Raw genomic sequence first — 20,388 nt, 5'->3', positions numbered from 1 at the left:
TATATAATGGCGCCTTCCTTAAAAAAAATGTGGGCCAACTCTTTTTTTTGCCTTCTAATCTGCTTTTTCACAACTTAATTAACCACAATTACTTTTCTTCAAAACACCCACTGCACACCCACTGTACAGTGATCCCCACCCTTTTCCTTGGTCTTTGTGATAAAGTGCTTGTAGCAAATAAAAAAAGACAGAGGGAGTACTACATATCAATAGGTCCAAAGCGAGTGGAAAAGGCTGCTATTAAAATGACATGTGCCAGGTCAATGATTACACGACACTGAAATAAAGTATGCTACATCAATGCACAAATATTGCCACAATCACCACCATTACAATTTAAAACCCTCAAACAGCCTAACTGGCATGCTGTGTTCCATCTCTGGTATTACTATAAAACCGACAAGTAAATTAGACTAAGATAGCATTTGGATAGAAGGAATTAATTTCAAATGACACATTTCAAATTCTACATTTCAAATACTCACATTCAATTCCAAATCATCTGTTTGGAAAAAAACAAAAATTATGAATTCATCATTTCGATTCTTAAGCATATACTTTTTGGGATTCAGCGCAAAGTAGAAGATTTGATCAAGGATCTTACCATGAGAAAGCTTGAGAAGAGAGAAAGCTTGACATGAGAAAGTTTGAGGAAAGGAGAGACAGAGCACGAAGAAAGAGAATGAGCGACGTGCATTTGGGATTTCAAATGACAAGTTTTGATATTGGATTTCAAGTTCTCAAATATGGACTTACGCTAAATAGATTGGAATTGGGTCAATTCCAAATCCAAATGTTTGGATTATCCAAACATGTTATTTGGCCAAATCCAACATTTCAAATGAAATGCTTAAAACCTGGCTGTATAGCCCAATGCATTTTCCTTTTTCAAAACACACTCAAACCCCATTCATTCCCACAGGTTCCCATAAAGAAACTTTCAGCTTTTCAGCAAAGCAATTATGGCACTCCCATTAAATTTTTTCCCAATCTGCCACTGCAAATAGACATAATACAGTGGAATTTGGACATCCCACAAAAAGTGCATATAACAAGCACCAAGCAGCCCAGAATTTGGTGTAGCTTCATTGTGAATTATTTTTTTTTACAGACAATAGCTTATACTTTCTATGAGAAAGTATTTCATTTCAAGCACGTATTTGCACCTCAAGGAAAAATCCACTAATGGTTTTGGAATTTCTGATCTCATTTGTTATCCAAAGCAAAACTCTAATACTTCAACCACTTGCCTGTAGGAAGCTGTAGTCTCTTTTGTACTTTTTTTACTTTTTTAGGAGGGGTGGAGTGGGGAAGGCATCACTCATCAGGCACCACCACAGATTATTTAATTTGAGACAATTATTCTTACTTCCCTTTGGCTATGTTTAGTTTACCTGAAATTTTCTGATCTAACTTATCTGATCTGATCTGAACTTATTTTTTCTGATCTGATCTGATCTGAACTTATTTTTTCTGAACTGATCTGAATACAAGATCTTATCTTTTAGATTTCTCTCAATATAAAAGAAAAAGCATAGTCATGTGGGATCTTGTTTGATTCGTCTCAATGAGTACTTTATTAATATTCAATTATTATAATTTTTACTAATATGTAATGAAAGATATTTAATAGTAAAAATGAGTTTAAAAACTGACAGATCTGATCTGATCTGATCTGAATTTATTTTTTCTGATCTGATCTGATCTGATTGGATCTGAAATAAGCAAAAATAAGGTGAACTGAACATAGCCAAAGTGACCTTTGTTTATTGAAGAACATGTGCTTCTCTTCTTTTCATAATCTTGTCACTAGATCATAGCCCAAAAGGTTTGACCAAATTAACGAGAGGTTAGTGACAGAAATCTTAGTTTGTCAACAAAAAGAGGGTAACTTTTTACAATTTTTGCTCTTCTTATTAGTATAATTAACAAGATAAATTTTTTATGTAATTTCTGAGACTTCTAATATGTTTACCAATAGAGCAATATATGTCAGATTGGTCAAACCTTTTCAGGAGACTGCTTTCTGGTCCACATGCATCTAGTAAGGATAGAACTAGCACCTTAGCTTAAAGGTGCAATATCAGTAAACAACTACAAAAGCAGGAAACTTCTATGGCCGCCCCCTAAAAATGTTTATCAAGGTCAGGAAGTTTCTCCCAGCTTGTAGATAAAGTTCTGAATATTGAATCAACTTAACTCCTATGCATTCCTCTCTCAGACGTTACTGAAAAACAAAGATATTTCATCCATGGCGTCAGCCACCAAACAAGAAGAGTTTCTTCTTAAGGAAACCAGACCACAAATAGGTGCCAGAAGAAAGCTGCCAGGACATGACGAGATGTCCTCTTACCACCTTGTGGAAAAAATGAACTACATATTTGTTCACGTTGTCAAGGCCGTCAATTTGCCAACCAAAGATGCAAACACTGGCAGTTGCAACCCTTATGTGGAAGTGAAACTAGGAGACTACAAAGTAACTACTAGAGATGTCGAGAAGGAGGTCAATCCTAAATGGGACCAAGTTTTTACTTTTTCAAAGGATCAAGTTCAAGCCCCAATTGCAGAAGTTGTAATCAAAGATAAGACTGCGTTGGGAGATAATGATATCATTGGCAAGTCACTTGCCTTTGATCTCAACCAAATCCCCAAATGTGACCGACAAAACCCCTTGGCACCACAGTGGTATAGCCTGGATGGCACAGTAGGTGAGGATGCCACTGAAGGAGAACTATTATTAGCTATTTGGATGGGTAATCAAGCTGATAAATTTTTCCAACAAGCTTGGCATTCTGATGCTGCAACGATGTCTTGTGAGTATATTCTCCCAAAGCTTTGGTATGTTAGGGTTAATGTCATTCAAGCTCAGGACCTGGTACCAAGTGACAGCGGCAGATTCTCGAATGTGCGTGTGTTGGCAGTGCTCGGGAATCAAACTTGCAGAACCAGGACCAGCAATAGTGAGAGCATCAATCCTTTCTGGAATGAGGATTTGTTGTTCGTAGTTGCTGAACCAATTGCAGAACAGTTGGTTCTGACAGTGGAAGACGTAGGGGGATTGGGTAGATATGAAACCCTTGCAAGGTGTACGATTCCTGTACAAGCAGTTGAAAGAAGGTTCGACCATAAGCCAGTGGCTAGTAGGTGGTATTCTCTTTCAGTGGATGCCATTGCTGACGAGTATGGAAGGCAGAGAAGATATTATGGCAGGATCCATCTAAGGATTTGTTTGGAGGGTGGATACCATGTCTTAAGTGAAGCAACAAAGCTTTGCACTGATTTTAAACCAACAGGAAAGCAATTGTGGACTCCAGCAATCGGAGTCTTGGAACTGGGAGTCATAAGTGCTCATGGGCTGGTGCCAATGAAAACAAAAGATGACAGAGGAAGAACCGACAGTTATTGTGTAGCCAAATATGGAGTGAAATGGTTTCGAACACGTACTATCACTGACAACTCTAATCCAAAGTGGAATGAGCAGCATCGATGGGAAGTATTTGATCCATATACAATGATCACAATCGCTGTGTTTGATGATTACCACATTCATAGTTATGGTGGAGAAAATGACTCTAAAATGGGAAAGGTCAAAATTCGTGTTTCTAGTCTTGAATCTGGACAAATTAACAGGTATAGGTATCCACTTCTAGTGTTGCATTCTTCGGGGGTGAAGAAGATGGGTGAAATTGAATTGGTTGTACGGTTCACTTGCACATCATGGATAAACATGATGCAACTTTATTCAAGACCTGTGCTCCCTAAAATGCACTACATTTATCCAATCAAAGTACAGCATCTTGACTACTTAAGAGATTCAGCCGTTGACATTATATCAAACCGACTTGGTAAGGCAGAGCCGCCATTAAGGAAAGAGGTGGTTGACTACCTGCTAGATGTAGACTCAACTACATGGAGTTCCAGAAAGAGCAAAGCTAATTTTCTCAAAGTCAAGAACTTTTTGAGATGGTTTGATCAGATATATAAGTGGGAGAGGCCTTCTCTAACTATTTTCATCCACATTCTTCTCACAACTCTTTTGTTCTACCCTAAGGTATTACCATCCACAATTTTTTTCTCACTCTTCTTGATTAGCATCTGGAACTACAGATATAGGCGTGTTTGGCACCAACCTCATATCGACTCTCACTCGTCTCTTGGTGATATCGATGACCTCAATGATCTAGATGAGGAGTTTGATACGTTCCCCACCTCCCAACCAACTTATACAGTCAAGGTGAGATATGATCATTTAAGGAGTAAAGCAAGTAGATTCCAGGCTGAACTAGAGGACTGGGCTTCTGTATGTGAAAGGTTGCAGTCCTTACTTACTTGGACAGATCCCAGAGGAACTGCGTTATTTCTGCCTCTCTGTATTTGTACTTCTCTACTACTGTATTACATAGAATTCAGAGTAATTGCCGCTGTACTCGGCTTTTACCTCCTGAGGCACCCATGGCTCCGCATCATCAAGTTTCCTCTAGCACCAGTCAACTTCTTTTCAAGGTTGCCTTCTAAGGCCGACTACATGCTGTGATAGTACATTCATGCAGCATTTTGTCTAAGGCTTATAACATAGTTGTAGCCTAGTCTATTCAAGATTTCAATGTATAATTAAAAACTTTAACTTCTTGTTCATTTAATAAATCTCTTCCATCTCATTTTTAAGGGTCCCGTGTTCTTTTGTGTCCCAAATTAAGTCCCTCTACTCCCACTTTCACAGTTTCTAATGCACTTCTTCTCACATTGTTCCTCCAATACTACATTTCCGAAATAGGCCACAAAGTCAAAATGGGACTCGCCACATGGAATGGAGCCAGGTAAGAAGTATCACCAAAATCCACCTTGAGTCCGAGCTAAGCCCAGCCCTACGATTAAGACGGACCTTAACAAGCTAGTCCAAGACTTTTCACTAGGCTAAGGCTCAACTTGAGTTAGTCATAAATCATAATCCTAACTACAACTTCTGAGTAGTAACATTGATGACTCACAAGATAATGAGGTTGATCTTTTAAATGAAGCAACATCATTAAGGCAGACTATCTCAATTAGTGTGAAGAAGTTTAATTTTCCGAAAATGGTTGACAAGTTAAACAATTGATAAGCTAAAATCCCTAATTCAATCTGAAATAATAATATAAGGACCAAAGCTGAATTGGAAACCTTAAAACTGAATGAAACATGCCAGAAATTACAATCAAATTAGAACCCTTTAATGTTTGATAATGCAGTTATACTACAGTGTAAAGTAATTGCAATAATGAATATATATAGCAATGAATTAAGCAGCGAACAAATACTTGATAGATTTAATAGGAAAATGTATTGAACTTTTCAACCGTGAAATAAAGAAGTGAAAAGAGAGTATTTAACTACTTACCAGGCACCAGCCCCGTAGAAAGAACTTTTGAAAAATATAATTTCTACTGTAATCTATGCTTTGTTCTTTGAGTGGCGTTGATGTTTACATCAGCTAATCTTTTCATCCAACTTTTACTCTATTTGTTGCGTCAGAAAGATCATGAGAGCCATAGGACTTCTCTTGGATGATTGTGTGATAACAGTACTGCCTGTTCTCAGAAAAGAGCTTTTTTCATTTGCATGCACGATTACTTTCTCCACTAAGCATAACTCCAATTTCTTTTTCTCAATCTCATTATGACCTCCCTCGAAGAGACAACCAATCCACAATCTTGAGCGATAGTAGGAAAATGCACCGCGCTCACTTTCCTGGAAAAAGAAGGAAAATGAATCAGAGTCACCTCAATTTATGTAGCACTAGTCTATTCTGAAATGAAAAGTGTGTCATACTCAGATGATCCTAGGGAAACAATTCCTCTTCTCTCATGTTTAGTCCATCCAGAGATACTGCACCATCTCTTGTTATGCATTCACGGAGTATGTTTCACTTGTTCTTTCATATCATACACTTAAAATTCTCCAAAGAGTCGATGAGAAAGGGTTTTACGAAGGCCATGACCCGCACATGTCCTAATTTGGAGATGGTTCACATCATATTAACAGCATAACCGGAAAAAAACCCAAGTGGAATTGTTTTGTAAGTAAGGCCAGTCTTCTTTGAGGATCACTTTCCATAATGCCACCACCATATGCTCTATCAACCATGTTTGCTAGTGGCTTTGCATGAAATTCTAGAGAGTTTGCATCTTAAACTCAATAATATGACTTACCTTAAATCTTCAAAATATAATTAGTTGACGATTTTTGATGCATTTTCCCGATTCACCTCCTAAGGACATTAGGATGTCTCCATACTTCCCAGAAGTTGTCAATGCAATACTAGACTGACAAACGATGGCTATTGTTTGACATTCCCCCAAATACTCGGCCAATAAACTGAATTTGAATACATAACTAAGGGCATAAGTTATAAGAGATAAGATACTTCTTGATCAATCATGTCTACCTAAAAAAATATAAAATATTACCAAGCGTAGGTGTGGAAGCTGTTGCAAGAAGGGCAACTAGGCCAACCACATCGTCCATGAACTCAGGGTGCCGATACTCTAATAATCAATTTCCTGAAAACAATGCCATATACGGAAGCTGCTGAATCAACATTCTCTTCTTTTTTTCCAGCACCACCTCGTTCTGAGACAAGCAATCTGACATGAGATACTGGCAGTAGTTCCATTGAAGGTAAAAATGAATGGGAATAATTACAAAGCACGACCATAGACAATAATTCTATGAATAAAGGTAAAAGTTGTTGCCGAACAGGCTTCCATCAAATCCAGTATATACGTACGGATACATGATGCCTATGATCAGAAGTAGATCCTATGGTTGTGAGAATTGTATGATTTCTTAAATTTTCAGGGACAAAAAAGTAGAAAAAGCCAACCTTGTAGTTGTGTCAAGTCTTTTCCAATTTCGCGCAGAACACACAATTTCAAGCACTCTTCTTGATCTTTAACAGCTGAACCATAATGGTACATATTGCACAACTCTTGCAGTTAATTCTACCTCAAAGTCCTCTGAGCCAGGTCCTCCCTCCTACAAATATTGCACCGGTCAGGTGTACAAGTATCAGCAAAAGGGATCATCCCTGCTGGAGAATTGAAAATGTCACCATAAAGCCTGTAACTTGGATCAGACTGCTTGTTTGGAGTTTGTGTAAGGTCAGCCTGAAGCCTTGAACACAAGAAAAAGAAGTAAATATTTCATACTGTAATTAGAGATTTTAGAATACATACGTTCATCCATATAATGTCGAGATAACTTCAAAACGAACCAAGATATTTATGTTTTCTTACTCTACCTGCTTCTTTGGCAACTTTGACTCAATAGAAGTGGACAAATTCCCAGATGCGAATTTCCCATCTGACGATTGAGGTCCATGCTCCATATTTTGAGTTTGGATGGGAGATGCAAAATCACACTCCTCAACATACGGAACAGTAACCTATACAGACAATAATGCAGTTAAATTGAGCAAGGGGTGGACACTGCTCAGATTTCTCCGCATATTTAGTACACAGTTGAATCAATTAACTCCAATATAGAACAAACACAAGATCTGGTATCCCCTGTTTATTATACCTCTGAGTCTCGCAATGCAGACCTCTTCCTGCTTGTCACAGGCTTTACAGCATCAGAAACTGATTGAGAAGCATATATCTTTCAAATTCAGCTGTTCTGAGGCTCGGAGATCAGAAATGGTATCATGTTTTGTACATGTTGATCTCGATAGTCTAATCAACAAAATGATGTCCTCTAAAAGGAAGAGTAATAGACAGAATGACACGTCTTCCCAGATTAAAAAGTATATCATAGAGAATCATCAAAGCCTGGAAAGTGTTTGAATCGTAAAGTATCTAACCTGCCAGGCTTGTTCGAATCATGTACAGTCACTATAGTGTGATCAACATCTCCTTAAAACTAACCAAGAAATGTCTGCAGATGAGTAACACGAGTACATGACAGGTCCCAGCAAGATCCTGAATCACAAAGAATCAATAAATATTTGCTCAGTTGTTTTTATCAACTCCATGATATTTCATTCTGGTAAATCTTTTATGTCAATGACATTCTGGTAAAGCATGGTTTTTAATGGCTTTATATTATTTCCAAAGACAGCTTTGTCTACTGCAGAACTGTGAGTCTCTCTCTACATATGGTTGCTACTATGTTGGATAAAACTTTTGCCACTACCGTTAGATATGGAGGTTTTTCGCCAATCGCAAGTTTTTTGGAAGTTAACTGAATCACCCATTTTCCCACTGATAAATTAAGAAAATAAACAACCACCCAAGAAACTAGCATAAGAAATATGAACCATGTAGGAGAAAATAGAGCAAAAGAAGAAATTTTTTTTAGTAATTATAGCCACAAACTAAAGCCATTAAAAACATGCTTTACAAAAGGAGAAACTGAAAATACCACTTCACTATCGAATTCTCGTCACTTCCATCCATTCCAAGGCCAGTAGCAAATACAGAAACTTTATCCTCGTAAAGAATCAACACTGCAAAACAAATTCCTCTGTCGGTTAATCAAATAAGTTAACTATAATAATCCATCATGCAGTTACTGATTCTAACATGTAGCCAGTAGCCTTATATTGCAGAAAGGTTAATAAGTGAGTTTACAGTGGCAGAGGGAGAGTTAACTGAGAAATCATAACTGACAATAGATATATTATTTAACCATCCATAACATTGAAAACGATACTATATCTCCAAAGAAAAGATAATCCCAAAAAACCTTCGGCATATAGCCGTGTAGGCGTATACCACCTGGTGGGGGAGGCTTAAAGATAGAAATTGCAAACTGATTCATAAACTTGCATATGATGAACAAGTAATACACATTTAAATTCAATGTATTAAATAAAGAGGAAAATTAAGGAAAAGGAATAACTAAAATCATCAATTCAGACATTAGGTAAAAGATCAGCATTTTGAGATCCCAGCGCTGACACATATAAACATAAAACATTTTCTTAATTATCTCCTTTGAGAAATAGCTTCACATTCCACTGTCTCGGGGACAGATATGACCTAATGACCAAATAACAAACACTCTAAAGGTCTAGGTTGAAAAAAGACAAGTGAAGTATGTACTACCTCCGTTCTTTTTTAGTTGCAACGTTTGACAAATTGCACTATTCATGTTCTCTTATTTGACCACATTTATTGATTTATATGTTAAACAAAATATAGTCATGTGGGTCTTGTTTGATTTGTTTCGATGTAAGCTTTCATAATATCAAATTTTTATAATTTTTACTTACATACAATTAGAGATAAAACGATTTGAAATTGTACATTGGCAAGCGTGAAAGTCAAAACGTTGCAACTAAATAAAAACAGAGGTAGTATAAATTAATTGTGCCAGTTTCAATGTAAAGGTTACACCATACATTCCTCTTTCCCTGGAGAACGAAAAATCTCAAAGTCCTAACATCAAAATGATGAAGATTAACACATCTTATTACAAACAATGCTGCCTATATGGCTATATTCTCCTTCAGCTAGCAAAAAAAAAATTAGACGTTCGAAGAAAAAGTCAAGAAAGCACAAAGATACCGAAGAACAAGTTCAAATCCTGAGTCCTGACATACTTAAGTATTTAAATACCATACAAAAATGCCATTGATGAGGAATAACTTAACACAAGAACCATATCGAATATATAAAGATATTATGTTACTAGAACAACAGATATACTTCCTCCGTTTCATTTTTGTGAAATTATGGGCGCCTTCTATCACTGTCCTCAGCTAGCTAATCTTTGTCTTTTCTGTGATGTCATATTTGTCTTTTCTGTGATGTCACTTTATTAGGTGTCCTCTCTTTCTTTGTACACCTGTATTTTCTGTAAAGTAGGTCTAGGGATTGCTGCTGTACCTGTAGTATAAATATCTGTTGTAGCCGTTATTCTAAGGGTATGAGAATATAGAGAAAAGTGAGATTAGTTTTCTCAGCTCATCTATTTTAAGCTTTGCATATTTTGCCACTGTGAACTTCATAAATTCACATGGTATCAGAGCAGGAGAGCTGTTTTTCGCTCTAAAATTGATTGTCTTGGTGTCTGGTAGTAGACAGCAAAGAGAGATATTGAAAGTTTGAATCTTGTTGTTTCTTTGCGTTTCTCTACTCCATCTTCTGAAAAATGGGTGAGAAAGCTGAAGGAAGCAACACAAATGGAAGTAATTTCTACAATGACCCCCTTTACTTATCACATTCTGACAATGCTAATAACCCCCTGGTTTCCACCTTATTCAATGGTGAAAACTACCTGAGATGGACTAGGAATGTTAAGAGGGCACTAGGTGCCAAAAAACAAAATCGGTTTCATAGATGGTTCAACAGAAGAGCCAGCTGAATCTGATAAGAGTTACGTGAGATGGAAAAGATGTGACTGTATGGTTGCAAGCTGGCTCCTTTTTTCCATGACTTCTGAAGTTGCAGATGATTTCACTCACTGTGAGACGGCAAAGGAGATGTGGGATGAGATAGCTGAAAGATATGGAATGACAAATGGACCCATGATATATCAACTCAAGAAGGAGATTGATAATCTAAGACAAGAAAACCAGTCCTTGATGAGTTACTTCAGTAAACTCAAAAGGCTATGGGATGAAATGAAGAACTTCAGGAAGATGCCTTACTGTTCTTGTGGGGCGCTGAGCAAGTGCACATGCCAATTTCTGAAGAGATTGGAAGACTTTGAATCTGAGGAAAAGCTGATACAGTTCTTATTGGGTCTAAACAGCGGTTTTGATAATACCATCACCAACATCCTCTCCATGGACCCTCTACCGGCCATAAACAAAGCTTATGCTATTGCATCTCAAGTGGAAAAACAGAAGGAGATAAGTGGAATGCAGGAAGCTTCACAGGATGCAAGTGCGATGATGGTGAAGAAAACTGGAAGGTACAGACAAGCTGGAGAACAGCAGAGGGAGAGCTATTCTGGTGGTAAGAAGGAGTGGAAGAAAGAAAAATATGAGAAGATATGTGAGCATTGCAAGATGAGGGGACACACCAAGGCTGAATGTTTCAAGATTAATGGAACTCCTGATTGGTTTCTAGCTCTCAAGGAAAAGAGAGGTGGAGGAAAAATTGCTGGAAATGTGCAAATTGAAACTCATGATGAAGAATACGACACCCCACTCGAGTATGAAGAAATGGGGAAGAAACATGCTGATATGGACATGAAGCTGGTCAATAATGTAGTGCAGGAGGTAATCAAGGCCATGAAAGGGAAGCAATCTGAAGGGGAAGCTAGTGGAAGCAGGAGCAGTGCATTCACTAATTATGCAGGTATTAAACATAAACCTGATCTGTGCCCTGATAAACCCCTTAATGCTTTGAAAAATGCTCAGAACTGGATTGTGGACTCAGGAGCCACAGATCATATGACCCATGATGAATCTATTTTGTGTGAGAAGAGGGTTCTAAAGAAACCTATCCCTGTAGGGTTACCTGATGGAAGCAAGAAACTCGTTCATAAGATTGGGAATTTAAGAGTAAATGATAAAATTTTACTACAAGATGTTCTTGTTGTGAAAGATTTCAAGCACAACCTGATGTCAATAGGGAAGATGCTTGATAATGGAAAGATGAGAGTGATAATCACTAAAGAAAAATGTTGTTTTCAGGAGCTGGATTCTGAAGAAGTGATAGCTGTGGGGAGAAGAAGGGGAGGTCTTTACTACCTTAATCGAGAAGAAAATAGGAAGGAAGGAGAACAGAAGAACACCAAATCTGTCTGTCTAGCAGAAAATGAAAACATTTTAAAATTTCCTGTTAGTAGCACAAACTGTAATAAGGTAACTTTGGATGTTTTTCATGCTAGAGTGGGACATGCTTCATTGTCAAAACTGCAACATTTGAATGAATGTGATTGCACTGGTATTTTGAATTACAAATGTGATGTCTGTTATTTGGCAAAACATCACAGAGTACCTTTTACTAGGAGTGATAATATAGCTAGTAAATGTTTTGAGTTGGTGCATATTGATCTATGGGGACCATACAAGGTCAAAACCTTGAGTGGAGGCTCCTATTTCTTAACTGTTCTAGATGATCATAGCAGAAGTACTTGGACATTTATCCTACATAACAAAGGACAAGTGTCTAAGACTGTCAGTGATTTCATGAAAATGGTTGAAAATCACTTTGAGAAGAAAATTAAATACATTAGATCAGACAATGGCACTGAGATTGTACAGGAAGAATGTGCATTGATGTTTCAAGACAGAGGAATACTCCACCAAACCAGCATTGCTGGTGTTCCACAGCAGAATGGGAGGGTGGAGAGAAAGCACAGGCACCTGTTGGAGGTTGCAAGGGCTCTGAGGATTCAGAGCAACCTACCCAAAAGGTTTTGGGGTGAATGTATCCTGTCTGCAACCTATCTGATAAACAGGTTGCCAAGTTCCACAATAAAGTGGAAGACACCTTTTGAGGTGCTTTATGGGAGGAGACCTAACTATGAACACTTGAGAGTGTTTGGGTGTTTATGCTACGCTCACAACAAAGAGAGAGTGAAAGATAAATTCAATCCTAGGGGTAGAAGATGCTTGTTCATTGGTTATCCATACCTGAAGAAGGGCTATAAAGTGTATGACCTAGAAACTGGGACATGTTTCATATCTAGAGATGTGGACTTTGTGGAAAATTGTTTTCCCTACAAGGAAAACAAGGCTGGAAAGCAAAACCTAACAGCCCAGCAGAGTGGAGAGAAGGATGAAGAAACATATGAATTTGAAGGAGATTTTTTCAGCAACTTGCATGAGAGAAGTCCTGATGATTTGGAAATAAGAAACGAAGAAACTGGAGAAGAGAGAACTGATGGTGGAACAAATGTTGTCCCTGACACAGATGAAACACAAGACAAAACAAGGGCAGTGCAAGTGGAGAAAGAAGTAAGAAGATCTTCTAGACAAGGGAGAGTTCCAGAAAAATACAAGGACTTCATATGTCCTACACTCCTACAGAATGCTGCTGAATTAGGAGAAGCCACCTCTAACACAGCTACTGGTCCCTCAGAACATGGGAGTGAACCTGTGTCCTATTATCAGGCTAGTCAATCTCCTGGATGGATTGAAGCTATGGATAAAGAAATTAAAGCCCTAGAGGAGAATGACACATGGGAGATGACTGAATTACCAGAAGGAAAAAGAGCCATAGGATCAAAGTGGGTATACAAGACCAAGTTGCTGCCAAATGGAGAGATTGAAAGGTTAAAGGGAAGAGTAGTTGCCATTGGATATCATCAAGTGGCAGGAAAGGACTACACTGACACTTTTTCACCTGTAGCAAAAATTGCTACTGTGAGAACTGTTATAGCAGTGGCAGCAATAAAAGGCTGGAATTTGTGTCACTTAGATGTGAACAATGCATTTTTACATGGCCATTTGGAAGAGGAGGTTTACATGAAACCTCCCCCTGGATATGATAAAGGGTTGCCTGGACAGGTATGTAGGTTGAAGAAATCTATATATGGCCTGAAACAGGCATCCAGACAATGGAACAAAGAACTGCACAAATTCCTGGTGAGTCTGGGGTTCACACAATCTATGCAAGACTACACCATGTTCACAAGGATGAAGGAAGGGAGTTTTACAGTTATACTGGTATATGTAGATGATATGTTGGTCACTGGTGATAGCCAAGAACATGTCAGGGAGATAAAATTGGCTCTTGATACTACTTTCACAATCAAAGACCTAGGGGAGCTCAGCTACTTCCTAGGCATAGAAATCTCCAGAAAGAAGGAAGGAATTACTCTTAGCCAACAGAAATATGTAAAGGACCTCATAAGGGACTCAAACTTGCAAGATTGCAAACATGTGGTGACTCCACTACCACTTGGTCTGAAGCTCTCAACTGATAAAGGGGAAGTGTTGGAAGATCCCTCTACTTACAGAAGAATTGTGGGCAGATTGCTGTATTTAGGGATCACGAGGCCAGACATTTCATACTCTGTGCAACATTTAAGTCAGTTTATGAGCAACCCTAGGAAACCTCATATCCAAGCTGCTTATCACCTTATCAAATATCTCCAGGGCACCTCTCATTATGGGTTGTTCTATTCTGCTGACTCCAACCCCACTGTAAGTGGATATAGTGATGCTGATTTCAGCTCTTGTGTTTTTAGTTGCAAATCCCTAAGTGCTTACTGTATTTTATTGGGAAATAGCCTGATTTCTTGGAAAACCAAGAAGCAGAAGACAGTCAGCAAGTCTTCTGCTGAGGCTGAATATAGAAGCCTTTCCAGTAGTACCAGTGAATTGGTATGGATATCAGGCTTGTTAGAAGACTTGCAGATCCAGATACCTAAGCCCATCACTCTCTTTTGTGACAATAAGGCAGCTGAACACATTGCTCACAATCCTGTGTTCCATGAGAGAACAAAACATTTATCCAGAGATTGTCACTATGTGAGACAATACATCCAGTCTGGCTTCCTTGACACTAAACATGTTCCTAGTAAACTTCAATTGGCTGATGTTCTCACCAAAATACTGCCATCTTCTCAGCATTACACTCTGGTCTCCAAGCTTGGACTTGTTTCCACACTCCAGCTTGAGGGGAGGCTGTGAAATTATGGGCGCCTTCTATCACTGTCCTCAGCTAGCTAATCTTTGTCTTTTCTGTGATGTCATATTTGTCTTTTCTGTGATGTCACTTTATTAGGTTCCTCCTTTCTTTGTACACCTGTATTTTCTGTAAAGTAGGTCTAGGGATTGCTGCTGTACCTGTAGTATAAATATCTGTGTAGCCGTTATTTCAGGTATGAGAATATAGAGAAAAGTGAGATTAGTTTTCTCAGCTCATCTATTTTAAGCTTTGCATATTTTGCCACTGTGAACTTCATAAATTCACAATTTTAAATACAACAAATGAATATTTTATATCTCACAAATAATACCTTTTTGTTGCATTTAAACGAAACGGAGGAAGTAGTTAAGATGGAGATGAGCAAATTAATTACTTTATCAGTTTCCTTTCGTCGTTGCCATTAGACCACACTGCCTGCAAATTGCAATGGAATTGTCCTGGAACAACAAAAAGAGTCATGCAACAAGAAACAAACAACAAACTGAACCAGAAAATTGAATCAGTTTATCAGTTATTCATAATGCAAAACCCAAACACTTACAATTAAGTCTGCTAGGATCAGGGGCGGACCTATTAAGGGTCCTGGGTGGCACGTGCCCCACCAAAAAAAATCGAATTTTTTTTTACTTTTAACGTCAAGCAAATTTTTAGAATAGTTAAAACTAAAACCGCGCGCCAATAATTACATATAATGTAACTTGGTCAGTTGGTTCACTTAGTAACTTGTACTAATTGCTAGCTGTTGCCGCGCAGGTTCGACTCCCCTGCACGCTTTTTTTTTTTTTTCTTTCTTATTTGCTTATTTGTTTTGTTTGTTTTTTTATTTCTTTTTTACTTCTTACTTTTTCTCTTCTTTATTTAGCATTTTTTTCCTTCTCCATTTTGAATCTTCATTTCATATTTTTAAATAGTATCCATCTCCCTGAATTTCTAGCTCTAATTTTAACCTTGTTTTTTTGATATAACATTACTTTTGTTTTATTTACAAATAATGCAACAATTGACTTTCGACATTATTCAAATATATTAATTATGACCAAGATTTATTTACAAATACTTAAAAATAAATTTGCTATTTAAATTTTATTTTGATTCTATTTACATTAAATAAATTATATACTTCTTATAAACTTTAGCAACAAATTGAAATAAAAGTTGCAAAAAAAACGGATTGTGTGATGAGAGTGTGCCATTCATGAAGGTGAGGCGATGGCGGCAAGACAAGGTATCAAAATAGCTATGGAGGCGGGCTTTCTGCATTTCGTACTTGAAACGGATTGTGTGATGGTCTTTGATGAAGCTCTCAAACGGGGGAAAAGAGAGGCGTCCACCTTTGGTTTGATTTTACATGACATTTTTATGCTTTTGTCTCAGTGTGGGACTGTTTCTTTTAGCCTAGTTAGGCGAACTGGGAATAGAGTAGCCCATTCTTTAGCAAAGAAAAGCTTAGAGGTGGATGAACTAATTGTATGGCTAGAAGAAGTCCCTACGGATGTAGGGGATGCTGTAGCTGCTGATTTGATTGATTAATAAATTTGGGTGTGTTTTTCGTCAAAAAACAAAAACAAATTGAAATAAAAGTTGTATCTGTTGATTAATAGTAAAAATATATATATAAAAATGAATAGTATTGAATACTTAATATTATTTATTAGGTTGTGAAAATTAAAGTGTTGTATTGTTTTAAAATATGATATTATGATTTTTATTTTGTAATTTGGTGCCCCACCAAATTCGAAATCCTGGATCCGCCCCTGGCTAGGATAGCATCCTATAGCAAAGAAAAATCACCCAATCAAACAAGTGAACATGAGAAAAAAAGCACATACAAAAACCCACAACAAGGTAAATAACCGAAAAGAGTAGAAATTTGAGTATGAGAGAGAAATACCCTACTGTAAACACAAATTTTAACAATGATCTGCAAAACAGAATCAAAATAAATGTAACAAAATAGTCAATTTTATTGATTTGAATTTATGAGTACAATCTCTAATATTTTCTCCTCTGATTCAATCTCCACTTGAATTTGATTAGTTCATGAACTAATTTGGTGAGTTCATGAACTGTTGACTTGACTTTCTTGAATAAGGGCCGTCGAGGCTTGATCTCGTCCAAGATTGATTTTTGTTTCCTTCTACCGGGAGAGAATTTGATGTACCGGGAGAGAATTTGATGTAACTTGACTGGTAGAGAGACTACTTGAGAAGTTTAGGTTTTGCCTTGTGTTTTTCTCCTTGCTGGCTCTGGAGTCTGATTTCTTCTCTTCCTTCAAGTGAAGAGGAGAGTTCTATTTATAGAGTTAGGAGAACCCTAGGGTTTTCACTTATCTTGCCTCCTGGGCCTCATGGACATAACCTTTTCATTAGCCCATCGTTCATTTAATGGATATTGACCCAACAATAGATGATTAATTAAAATAGGCCTAATTTAGTGATAAGTCCAAATTAATTAAATTTGATGATCATCCATTCATAAAAGTCAACATTTGACTTTTATGATTTTAATGGGTCAATTAAATGTGTGATATGGCATATAATAAATTTTTTATGCCTACAAATTGCCCCCTCGAGACTGTATCACGTACACCATTTAAGTGTTTAAGAGTGATCAAGTCTCGATTTTTTTATCATCAAAACAAATTTCTGCTGGCTTCATTTTGTTTGAAACAAGTTAGCTTTTGATAATATTGGATTACAAAAAATCAAACAATATGTTGCATTTGTAATAACCCACGACAATATAATGTTATACTTCAACTTTTTTTTTTTCAAAATCCATGGTTGCCGATTGATTGTTTAACTTCACGAGAATGTTGGGTAACTTTGCTCTCTATCTTATCAGATAAACACGAGAAATAACAAGACCCACATAATACTCAACAAATTCTCAAGATAAGTTTGATGGTTATTCGGCCGCGTGAATATCTTGGGGAATATTCCTACCTCATGGTTATATATACCACGAGATATCTGAGAACATTTTGTAATCCAAGTTGCAGTGCGGAGCACTTGAAGCCGTGCATCTGAACCAATGTCGCATACTCAAGGAGTCACCTACGCCAAACATGACACCATGGAGGAGATGCCATGAAGCAGTTGTTGTGACGCGAAATCGACGCCATAAGCCATGAACTGTGAACATATCTCGCTTGGCGCTTGCAAACCCCAAAGGAAGAAAGTGGAGGCGAACTTGATACCATACTTCAACAAGATACTTGAGGCCATAGCGGATCGATTTCTGGAGCAGTGGTAGACATGACGGAGCCTTGTCGTGCCGCCATAACCGCACTGCCCCGAAGCCCTGGTGTTTGCTATCCAAGCCAGAGATTAACCGAAGCCGAAGCCCTTCCTTGCCACCTCCATCCATGGTGTCGTTAGTTGCTGCCTCCATATTCATCTTCAACATTTTTTTTTTTTTGACGGGATATTCATCTTCAATCTTCATATTGTGAGACCTTGTAGAAACTTTCATTTCTTTTATTGTACTAACCTTTATGATTTTCTTGATGTGCTCATGATGATATGCCCCCTTTTTTGTTATTCTCGTAAGTGTGGATTTTTGTCAAATGTGAGCCATGATAATCTCCTACCTTTTGATCAAATGTCACATATGATGGTGTGATATATAATGCTCCATGTTGCACGTTTTCAAATTTTTTTTTTTTTTTTTTTTTTTTTTTTTTTTGGGGCTGCTCGATAATGTCATGATAATAATTTTTTTTGTTTTCAAAGCTTCTCACGCCAAGCATGGACATACTACCATTCAAGACCATTATTCATGACTCATCATACAGGGAAGAACTTCCACTTTTCCAACGAAGCTATTCACCCGACATCAAAGTCAAGAGTCATGGAGGATTTGAGTTGTTGTCATGTTTTTTTTTTTCGGAAGCCACATACGAAGACGAGGAGCTACAATGCTCATGGATTACACCTTGCTATGATGCGGAGGAGGAAGTTGTCTGCTACCTTGCTGCAATCACGGCCGAGCCGAGCCGAGCCAACTACCTCATAGGCTAATTATTCATTTTTTTTTCTTTCCTTTGCATCTTTGTGACAGATAGTATATGGATGATGTAAGCTAGAGGTCATTTGCTCGCCTCTAATAGCCATGCATGCCTTGATAGCGGAGCCGTGGAACCACAATGCTCATAGAAAGGAACAAACAAGTAGAGCACACCAGTTACTGCCTTTAGAACGTCGGAGCTACATCATCACCTTCCATATTTTCAAAATCACTCGAGCACCATCTTGGAGGTAAACCCATTGGCTCTGTTTGGGCAACACTAGCTTGGCGCACATGGAGAAGTCGACATTCTACCATGACTTCTATAGGAGGGACGCCTCGAACACCTTGATGGAGGATTCATCCTTTTTGACATCGTTGTTGTGAAGCCGTCTTAGAAATCCTAACATGACTGCCTTGACATGTAGGCGTTGCTTGATGGTTGTGTTTGGTGTTTGCTTGCCACGATATTGGTGCTTGAAGCTTTCTCCAATTGTGATGTCTCTTTTTTTTTATTTGCAGGTCTCCAGTAGAAAATTTTCTAATGGCCTAAGACATGCTTCTTTGACGGTGATGGTGCTATGAAAGTTTTTCCATCATTCAAGACTCAAGATATTTTGGTGCTTTTGATCTCTTCTCCACTTCAATCTTGAAGTGTTTCTGGCCAAGTGTTGGTGCTTGGAAGCTTTCTCCAACGAACTTTGATAGGTGATGGTGCTTGGAAGCTTTCTCCATCGATCTTGTTGCTTAAATTTTTGTCGGATCTCTGGTGCTTGGAAGCTTTCTCCAGAACTTCGAGGAGATTTGACGAAGTATTGGTGCATGAGAGCTTTCTCCAATCTCCATGCTTAACATTTTTGTTGAAACTCTGGTGCTTGATAGCTTTCTCCAGAACTTCGAGTGAACGACAACCGCAAAGTTTTTATCATGCTTCATCATCTGACAAAGTGATTAGTGAAGCCAAGTGGACAATAGCTATGCCCCCAAGCTTGTGTTTCATATTTTGTTAAAACATATTTAGACTTGATGGAGTACAATTTTAAAATCATACTTACTTTTGTTTTGTTGCTGCTCTTGAATATTTAATTATCCAAAATGCCTACGCACCAAATAAAGTGGTTTTTTTCACACCTTTTTGGATCAAGCCAAACGTAGTTCGATTATCAATTTTTTTGATAAGTATGCAGTTTATCCTCTTGCTTAGGAGTAAATTTTTTTTTTTTTTTAATTTGCAGTTTATACTCTTGGTTAGGAGTGATTTTTTTTTTGTTCCAGGTATGCAGTTTATACTCTTACTTAGGAGTTTTTTTTTTGGGTATCTTTTTCCTTTTGTGAATTTCTTTTTTTTTCACAAGGTTGCAGCCATGACAACCATCGACATAGATGTCTAATCATAATTCTCTTCATGGTTGGCGATGGTCATCTCCATTTCGTGAGCCCGAGGTGCCAGTTCTTGGAACGTGTTTGGCTTAATTCCTTGCAATATGTAAGCTAGGTCCCAATGCATGCCTTGGGTGCACAACTCTACAGCGGATGCTTCAGACAGGTGATCTTTGCACTGAAGACACAACGTTCGCCATCGATTGATATATTCTATAACAGGCTCATCCTCCAGCTGGGTGGTTTGTGTCAACTCAGTCATGCTGACAATACGGCGAGTGCTGAAGAAACGATCCATAAATGCTTCTTCCATTTGTTCCCAGTTATCAATTGATCTAGCGGCTAAGTCGGTGTACCAATCGAATGCCACTCCTTTCAGAGATCGAACGAACTGCTTCACGAGTAG

General features: G+C 37.9%; 1 protein-coding gene across 3 annotated transcripts in view; it reads right to left on the bottom strand.

Moving 5' to 3' along the window:
- Window positions 1–15,153, bottom strand: part of LOC104888495 (uncharacterized) — a 30,014-nt gene extending 14,861 nt beyond the window's left edge. For all 3 annotated transcript variants that reach the window (XR_007272427.1, XR_007272428.1, XM_048640978.1), the window contains exons 1-9: window positions 15,136–15,153; window positions 14,968–15,031; window positions 8,401–8,485; window positions 7,841–7,958; window positions 7,561–7,734; window positions 7,280–7,423; window positions 6,863–7,152; window positions 6,447–6,609; window positions 5,378–5,727 (exon numbers count right to left, since the gene is read on the bottom strand). The gene's annotated coding sequence lies outside the window, so the exon portion shown is untranslated. The remainder of the gene's footprint in view (window positions 1–5,377; window positions 5,728–6,446; window positions 6,610–6,862; window positions 7,153–7,279; window positions 7,424–7,560; window positions 7,735–7,840; window positions 7,959–8,400; window positions 8,486–14,967; window positions 15,032–15,135) is intronic.
- Between the last annotated feature and the right edge of the window lie 5,235 nt (window positions 15,154–20,388).

Source organism: Beta vulgaris, chromosome 3 (assembly GCF_026745355.1).
Source record: "Beta vulgaris subsp. vulgaris cultivar EL10 chromosome 3, EL10.2, whole genome shotgun sequence".
NCBI lineage: Eukaryota > Viridiplantae > Streptophyta > Magnoliopsida > Caryophyllales > Amaranthaceae > Beta > Beta vulgaris.
Note: the sequence above shows the minus strand (reverse complement) of the source record. Positions and strands in the feature narration are given on the sequence as shown.